Raw genomic sequence first — 9,929 nt, 5'->3', positions numbered from 1 at the left:
GGATACACAATAACAGCGGCACTGTGAAACTAAGTTATTTGAAGTGACAAATTTCAGCTCAGGATTTAGAAAAGGATGCATAAATGGATAAATATAGTTGCAACATAGAACATCCTGTTTGTATAACCACCACTCATATGTTTCACTCAGCTGACACCATAATTCAATCTATCCAGAATATTGGGGTGAGAGAGGAAAGGTTGCTCATCAGTAGATATACAGGGAACCTCCCACGTCCATTCCCAAATTACAAAAGTTGATCCTACTACAGAATAAAAATGTGATTCCTATGTGAGGTCACATAACCTTGAAATCCAAAATGTTTTCAAGTGAGTTACTCAAGTATTGAAGTCTTACGGATAGGGTGCTACAGGGTTTTCACGTGTCTCCAATAATTTTCCAAGTTTTGATCCAATTTACCAATAAACCAACTGAATTAATGATGGCTTGACCACATTCAAGAGCTAAATGCTCAGAAAGCTAATATAGTTAAATGAACAGGTATTCAACAACATAATTCTGTTGTGCAACCTGTTCTTTTTAACAATTTGAAAGGTACAAATTTGGGTACCAAAATCATTACCTATGTTTGTTTGTTCATTCATACATAGTTCTGATGCTAAAACATATGTTACCTATCCACATTTCACTGGAGGTTCTTGAATAAATGCCATATTGTTATATCCAGATTTTAGTTGTGACATTTTATTTTTAATGGGATGCTGGAGATCACTAGTACAACTAAAGCATCTGGGAAAAAGTCCTGGCCCCACTGACTTCAGCAAAGCCAGGATTTCATACCCAAAGTTTTAGGTGGTTGGGCAAAAGCAGAGTTGCTAATAATAAAGAAATAGGAGAAGGCAAAATAACTGAGGCAGGAGGAAAAGGTTGTCAAAGACCAGAGTGCAGCAAATCTCTAGGAAATAACTTTGACAAAGCTGTGAAAATACTCCCTGCCCCCATTCCCCTCTTGGTTATCACCACAGTAAAACATTCATTTGAAAATACAGACATAAATCTTTAAAAGATCTCAATATTTTTCTTTTCTATATGTACATATTTCTGAAATGTAATACAGACACTTGATATTCTGTACACCTGACTGATACTAGGAATACAGAGGGGAACAGTGGAGCACCCAAAGGGATAAAACATCTCAAAGAACTCAAGTTACTGTACAGGTAAGTAACCTCTCCTCCTTTTATGAGTATATATCCCTATGGGTGCTCCACTGTAGGAGACTACTAAGCAGTAACTCAAATGGAGGTGGGTGTTGAGGAGGAAAATCCAAGACAGATTGGAGGACTGTGTCACCAAATGCATCAGCTCTGGAAGCAGGTACGATAGAGTACTGCTTGTCAAATGTATGGATGAAGGACTAAGTTGCAGTCTTGCAGATTTCTGCTATGGAACATCTTTCAGAAGGTCTAGAGATGTTGACCAAGCCCTTGTGGACTGTACTCTCACTCTGTGAGGAGGCTGTATTCCTCCAGGCTCATACGGTGTTAAGATGCAACCTAAAACCCACTTCGATAATCTTTTCATGGAAGATTTCCTTCCTGCCCTTTCATCCTTTCAGCAAAGGATAGAAAGAATATGGGAGAGGTCCTAAAGGCCTTGGTTCTATGTAGAAATTGAGAGCGCTTCTGACGTGAGGCTTTGGATAGAACTCTGGTAGATGGATTTCCTGATTAATACAGTATTATGAAGAAATCTTAAGGAGGAAACAAGGCTAGGGACATAATGTGACTTTGTCTCTGTAGAACGTAGTGAATGGGCACACTGGGTTCTCCCACCCATCTAGTGAAGTGATAGTTATAAGGAATGAGGTGTTGAGAGAAAGGTGGCAGAGAGAACAGGTAGCCATTGGTTCAAAGAGAGGTTTCCTTAAGGAACTGAAAATTAAATTAAGGTCCTATGGGGGAGCAAGGAATCTGGTAGTCGTAAGATGGGCTAAAACTCAGAAGTTCTCAGTAGGTGAGAGGAAGGCTTTAATAGCTGCTAAGTGCACTTTGCTGAGCTCATTGACAGACCCTGTGTCTTTAAGTCCAACAGGTAGTCTAGGATTTTGGACATCAGAACTTCTGAGGCTGGAAAAGAGTGGCAAGATAAGAGGACTGACTGGACATCATTCTGTGATGCTATACCCCATATTCGTCAAAGAAATATTATGATATAAATAAGGCATAACTAAGATATGGTTTATGCAAGATGGGTCATGTAAGATATCATTGGAAAGGTGAGGATAATCATATTCAGTGAAATCTATTTGTATACATGTATCACTTCTGTATCTGAAGTTAGGAATATTGACTATGTAACAATTACAACAGTGGTTACACTTGGGAAATGCTCACCAGACAGTATGCAATCAGCCTGGATAAGCCATTAGGAAAGACAATAGAATGGGTCTTTGCAGATGCTGATCTCATTTTCTTGGAGTTCCTTCCTGTGGACGTTACAAGGAAACCCTGTCTCATGGTTGCCTTAACACTGCAAGGTCATGTGATAATGTCATCTGGTACGGAGTACCACCTTGGACACTGCTAGTATTTTTCCACTGGAAACAAAAGATTCCCACATTATGTAAATCCTATTTAAGATGGGGAAGTGAGTCAATCAAGGCTCTTCTCCATTGCCTCCATGCCCAAGAAGGAAGACTGCTGAAAACACCTGAAGAAACTAAGAAGCAAAGGAACTAAGCTGGGGAAAGGCAAGGGCTGAGTCCAGGCTGGGACAGGGATCTAGCCTGTGAAGAGACATAACTGGAACTCTGAGCTGCAAAACCCCTGCAACTTGCCTAAAACAACATTTAGGGTGAGAAACTACTATTTGTAACCTGTTTCTTTAGTGTATTGGGCTAGTTTGCATGTTTTGTTTTATTTGCTCAGTAATCTGCATTGTTCTGTTTCCTATCCCTTATAATCACTTAAATTTTACCTTTTGTAGTTAATAAACTTATTTTTTGTTTGTGCAATTCATAACCGGGGGACTGGGGCTGGGAGTGCAAAGAGCTGTGCATATCTCCCTCCATATTGAGGAAGGGGGCGATTTTTATGAGTGTACACTATGTAGATCTCTATAGAGTGCAATACAATATAATTTTGGGTTTACACTCCAGAGGGTTTGTGCACAGGAGAGCTGGGCATTCCCCTAGCTGGGCCCTACCACAGAGAGCTAAATCACAAACTCTGTGTGATTCAAATAAAGGGCTGGAATGGTTCAGGGTGCCTGAGTTCTCTTACAGGAGATCCTTCTTGAAGGGAAGGCAGAAAGGCATTGCCACTGAAAGGTGAAGGAGGTTCATAAGCCACACCTAGTTCGGCCATGATGGTGCTCTGAGAATAAGCCTCACTCCTTCCTTTCTCAGTTTGATCAACATCTTGACAATCAGAGGTAGAGACAAGTAAGCATACCACAGGACATGAGGCCACGGTGTTATCAGGGCATCTTCCAATGAATTGTATTCGCAATCACCTCCCTTGGAGCAGAAAAGAAGACATATTATATTGGTTGGGGTAGCAAAGAGATCTGTTCCTGGGAGACCCCATGATTGGCAGATGCTGTAGAAGACAGAATTGCAGAGCTCCAGTTCTTGGTCCTGATGGATATTCCTGCTCAGGAAGTCTGTAGTTGTATTTTGGAGGCCTGGTAAATACACCACCAAGATTTCTATCTTATGGTAAACACACCATTTCCACAGGTTTAGTGATTCTATGCATAAGATCTGGGATCTTCCTTCGCTTTCTCAGTTTACATTGCTACCTGTTGTCCAGCATTACCTTGACAATATGGCCCTGTATGTCATGAAGGAAGTGTTGAAAAGCATATGGATTGCTCTCAATTCTATGATGTTGTGCAGCATAATCTCTCGTGAGGACCACCTGCCCCGCACCCCAACCTGAAAGAGAGGCATCCGTCATGAGGATTTTTGAGGGCAGAGGATGTCAGAATGAAGTTCCCTTGCAGAATTTCAATGAGACCCTCCACCCCTTAAGAGTCCAGAACTTTCAGAGATGCTGTTTTGTGTTTTGAGAGACTGTCTCTGTTTGAGGTGTACATAGCCCATAGCCACATCTGAAGGCATCTGAGGTGTGGTCTTGTGTGAGGTGTCACAAACATGGACACTAACATGGAGTGTAGGAGTTGTAGGCAGGTCCTTGCAGATGAGGGGTGTGCTGTAGTGTAGAGATTAGACTGGACATAGTGGAGATTCTCTTCTTGGGCAGGTAGGTTCTGGTCATTAGGAAGCCTACGTTGACTCTGATCAAGTTTGTTCTCTTGAGTGGAGTCAGTGTAGGCTTCTTCAGACTGATACAAAGACCCAGTAACTGATAGTGCCTTGGAGATTGCTGACTGATTGAACCCTGAGGAGCCAGTTGTCTAAGTATGGGAATACTGTGATGCCTCACTGATGTAGGGATGCTACTGCTTTGTGAAGATCATGGAGAGCCTGAAGGAGAGGACTAAGTACTGGTATTGATCTCAGCCCATTATGAAATGTAAGGGGGTGGAGAGCTACATGAAGGTAGGCATCCTGGAGGTCAAGGCTGATGAACCAGTCTCCTGGATCTAGGGATGGAATTATGGCGGTTAGCATCACCACCCTTAAGTGCTGTGAAAAGACACAGACATCTAAGATCAAGGATTGGTCTCTATCCTCCACCCCTTTTAGAGACTAGGAAATAGCTGGAATAGACTGCCTTTCAAACTCAGTGGGAACCAGCTTGATCACCCCCAAAGGCAGAAGAAATTGGACCTCCTGCTTTAAGAGCTTGTCGTGAGAGAGATTCCTGCAGAGGAACAAGAAGGGAGGGATAGAATGTTAAGTGGATGAAATAGCCCATGTTGACCACCTCTAGCATCCATTTGTTAGAGATGACGTGCTTCCAGGCAGGCAGGCAGTGAGCTACTCCATTTCAAAAAGTGGGGTGGATAGTAGAGCTGTACAGCAGATGATCCAGGGAAAAAGGTTGCTCAATGCTCTTGACAAAGATGTCAAAAATCTTACAAGAAGGTGCATAATGAGTCATTGTAAATGGGACAGTTCATCCAAAACAGACGCTGGAAAGTGAAAGAAGTCTAGGATAGTCTGTGGTCATAGCCTGACTCTGTGCCAGAACCAGGAATGTGGATTGGTGCCAAAGAGTTGACGTGTAGTACTGGAGAGGCCCAAGGGGAGCTTCTCTGACCTTGGAGCTGTAGAAAGGTGACTGTATCAGAGTATAGAGAGAAGCTGAGTGTCATATGTGCTGAGAGATGGCATATGGTACTGAAGAAGGAGCCACCCTGTGAGTAGAAGACTTCTCTGCACACAAATTATGTGGTATTGGTGCCTGGGTACCAATTTCAGTCAGACCCTCTGCAGTACCCTTAAGGGATGCAAGGTCTACCAGCAACGAGATTTATGGGGTGACTTACCCTTCTTTGTTTCCCTAGTAGGGGAGAGAAGTTTCTTTTTCTTAGAAGTGTTAGCCCCCAAAGCTGCAGCCAGGGCTCCAGCTGTCACCAGGGCAGCTTGAAACGTTGAGGTCAATGTATGGGGGAGTGTGGTGTAGGATTGGGAGAGAGGAAACAGACCCTGCTGGATCTAGGGAGCATTCCATTAAGAGGAACTTCAACTTAGCTTCTCTCTGTCTTTTCTAGAGCTGCCTTTAAACCTTGAACAGACCTTGTCTTCTAGACATCTGAGACAGTTAGAATGCCTCTCACTACAGGGAGAAGACTTTTGGCAGATCTGGCAGGGTTTAAACTCCAGGGTCTTCAGTATAATCCAGCATTGCTGAAGTATTAAACCAAAAGTCCTGAAGGGGGATCCCCTTCGAAAGCCTAAGTATGCTGATATTAAATATAAATAAATAAATACTATGGGGAAGAAAAATTCATAACAAGTGAGAAAAGGCAGGAAGCTGTAGAACAGCAGACACCAAGTGCTCCATATTAAACCACAGATAGTTGAGAAGGAACTGAGTGGTGGTAGGACCATGCTCCTTATATGCCCTCATATGTGTAGGTGCAGACCTATGGACACTGCTTTACAGTCTTCAGTCAAGAGTGCACAGGCACATCTTACGGTGGAGCACGCATAGGGGCAGATATTTGAAGAAGCAGCACCTTTAATACTGGTTAATAACAGAATATACACAATCAAATAATATGCAGCAAGAACATTTATTTATCATTACAATGGGAAAAAAGTTAGAAGATGATGATGAAACATCACCTTCCCCATTACATTCGTCTTAGCCATATCAGTGGTCTGTGGCTGAGTTCATTAGCCATCCTTTTGGGCTCTCAAGTTCTGATGTAATATTCTTTGGACAATCTTACAAACAACTTCCCACTTGTCAGAAGTCATTTCCACCTGCTGCTCTTGACTGTCTAGAATATCAAATTTTGAACTGGTAGCATTTCCTGGATCATCAGTCACAGAAGGATCAAGTAAAGTTGTGTAAGAACTTGCAGGCTGTACACTGCAGGTCTCTTTAGTTTGACTACAAATACTTGGAGCAGTGTGTTGTCTTGCAGAATGTAGTGGCTGGTACATGCTGACTTCTGGAACCTCTCCTAAATCACACAGAGCCCTTTCTACTGCTTTTTCAAGATGCCTAAACATTTCCATGTCTAATTCTTTTTTATCTGCATAATTCTGAATATTAAGATAAAAACAGATCTCATTAACAAATTGATTCAAGCCTTTAAAACTTAAATAGTATAGACATCAACCAAATTAAAGTATAATTTAATAAAAAATGATCTCATATTTCCAATAAAAAACACAAATAAAAGCATTTCTGAACCATCAGCACAGAAACTGGATCATCACTTATCCATAAACCATGTCTCTGTTTGTCTGTCCCCTTTCTAGAGTATTTTATCCTCAAAGCTCATCCAATTATTATTCATAATAATCATTTGTATTGCAGTAGCGCCTCAATCAGTATTTGGGTTACAATGTGCATTTTATGAGTTTTCTGTGAAGAGCTTAGAATAATGATGGCCACTGTGTGTGTATATTTATAGATATGGACGGGGTGATGGAGGGTAGAGCAGGAGTGCACTTTTTTATTCATGGATCTCAAACTGCTGTGCAATTACCTTAGTAATCCCTTCACCCGCCACCTCAGTGTAGCCACCTCTGGGGTGAAAAAAAAACAAAACCCTGTTTAAAAGAGCTCAGCAACACTTACACAGTAGTTTAAAACAGGATGTGTTGTCTATCATAACCCATTAAAACTACAGGGAAATCTAGGAGTGTGGGATGCAGTTATACAAACTAGAATTTGGCCAGAATAATATGAGTAACACTCCATCTCTCATAAAAAAGTGACACTGGCTCTTTATAATGATGAGAAATAAAAGTGAACCACACTAGAAATGTAAAATTATTTTTCTGGGCAACATTGCAAAACACCCTGAGAAACAGATAAATAAGCTCAGCTTCAAAATCCAAACTGAGATAAAACTAACACAAAAAGTGCAAATCGAGCTCTCAAAATATGTGTGATATGAAATGGCCCAAAATCCACAGGATGTTTCTTCTTCAAGTAGTGTCACTATGGGTGCTCCACTGTAAGTGCATCTGCCCCCCCCCCAAAAAAAGGAGAAAAAGAAAAGGACTGTGTTCTTTTGTCAACCCCCGGGACAGAGGGAGCCCCCTGGACAGGTATCCCCAGCTCCCTGGACTTCAAGAAGTGCCTCAGTTGCAAGGAATTTATACCAGTGACTGGTGGACACTCTCAGTGTTTTTGCTACCTGGGAGAGAAACACATTCCACAGAAAAAACGGTTATTCACTGTGATGGTGCACCCCCTAAGGCTTTATGGAAATATGCGTATGAATGTATATATGACATAACTGGAATACGTTTTATGCTACATATGCCATGTAACATCTCTCTGTAAAGGTTATGATCTACTGAATCTATTCATCCTATCTGGATGCATGTATCATTTTGTTATTTGAAGTTATGAATGCTGGTTGTGTACTTCCTTGACTTTTAAGTACCCTTTGTGAAGCATTTGGTCAACTTCTTGAGAAAGGAATGTGCAAATTAAGTGCCCAATCAAGAAATGCGTAACGAACAATGGATCTTGGAAGGCTCCAATCCACAGAAGAAGTCTTTCTGGAGACATTTAAGATAGCATGTGGCCAATGGCTGCCTGTAAAATCTGAGTCATGCATGGACATGTTACTTGCCCATATGACTCCAAAACTCCATCCTGGAGCTGGACTTTGCATAGGAGAGAGGAGGGGGTCTCCACCCACAAGAGAAAGTCTATTTAAACCCCTGGAAGACCCATCCATTTTGTCTACAGCTGGCTCAAGAGCTAGCCTCTCCACCCCAAAGGATACTGGAAAGAAACTGGAACAAAGGATAGTAACCACAGGGGGATGTGAGTGATTGCTGGACCCAGACTAGAAGCAGACTAGTCTGTAAAAGGAAACTTACTGGAACACCTCTGAGGGTGAGGTTTTATCTGTATTCAGTTTTCTTACTGTATTAGGCATAGACTTGCATGTTTTATTTTATTTTTCTTAGTAATTCACTTTGTTCTGTCTGCTATTACTTGGAACCACTTAAATCTTACTTTCTGTATTTAATAAAATCACTTTTTACTTATTAACCCAGAGTATGTATTAATACCTGGGGGGTGCAAATAGCTGTGCATATCTCTCTATCACTGTTATAGAGGGCGAACAATTTATGAGTTTACCCCATATAAGCTTTATACATGGTAAAATGGATTTATTTGGTGTTTTGACCCCATTGGGAGTTGAGCATCTGAGTGTTAGAGACAGGAACACTTCTTAAGCTGCTTTCAATTAAGCCTACAGATGTTAGGGGATGTGGTTCAGACCTGGGTCTGGGTTTGCAGTAGGCTAGCAGGACTGGCTCAAACCAGGCAGGGCACTGATGACCCAAGCTGCCAGGGCAGGAAAGCATGAGCAGTAGTAGTCTTGGCACATTAGTTGGCAGCCCCAAGGGAGTTTCTGTGATCCAACCAGTCACACTCACCTTCTTGTAACTGTTCTTCCAATCAGGTGTGTGTGCGTGTGCGTGGCAGCTGGAAACTTTTTTGCCTAGCAGCATCTGTCAGGTTGGCCTGGGTGCCTCCTGGAGTTGCACCTTCATGGCGCTCAATATAGAGCCCTGCCGACCTGTTACCCTCTCAGTTCCTTCTTGCTGGCTACTCTGACAGGGTAGGTGGATGGGTATTGGAATGGACATGAACAACACATCTCAAAGAACAACAGTTATGAGAAGGTGAGTAACTGTTTTTTCTTCTTCGAGTGCTTGTTTATGTTCATTCCCATCAGGTGACTCACAAGCCCAAGTTCAGGAGGGGGGTCAGAATCATCTACTGATAGGAGCATTGCTCATCCAAAGGCTGCATCATCTCTGGCCTGCTGGGTGATAGCGTAGTGTGTGGTGAATGTGTGGATGGAGGACCACTTCGTTGCTCTGCAGATTTCTTGGGTGGGAACCTGTGCCAGGAAGGCCGTTGAAGAGGCATGAGCTCTGGTGGAGTGCACAGTGATTGGGGGAGCAAGCACACCTGCCAGGTTGTAGCACTCACAGATGCACAATGTGATCCATGACGAGATACATTGAGAAGAGACAGGAAGACCTTTCGTTCTGTCCACCACTTCCACGCATAACTGGATGGACTTTCAGAATTATTTTGTTCTCTCAATGTAGAAGGCCAGGGCCAGCCTTAAGGAATATGGCACCCTGGACAAACTTGTATTTTAGTGCACCCCCCCCCCAATCAATCCTGTCCCCCACGGGCTCCTGGGCTTCCCTCATCTCATCACTTCTGGGCCCTATTGAAAGGGATACCAGAGCTCAACCATGGCTCAAATTAAGGGTGGCCTGATACTGGCGAGTGCTGGCTGAGCACCCAGCTCTGAAGGTAATGCCACTG

This window comes from Gopherus flavomarginatus, chromosome 10, assembly GCF_025201925.1.
Source record: "Gopherus flavomarginatus isolate rGopFla2 chromosome 10, rGopFla2.mat.asm, whole genome shotgun sequence".
Classification (NCBI taxonomy): Eukaryota; Metazoa; Chordata; order Testudines; family Testudinidae; genus Gopherus; species Gopherus flavomarginatus.
The sequence above is the reverse complement of the archived record's forward strand: the minus strand, read 5'-3'. Positions refer to the sequence as shown.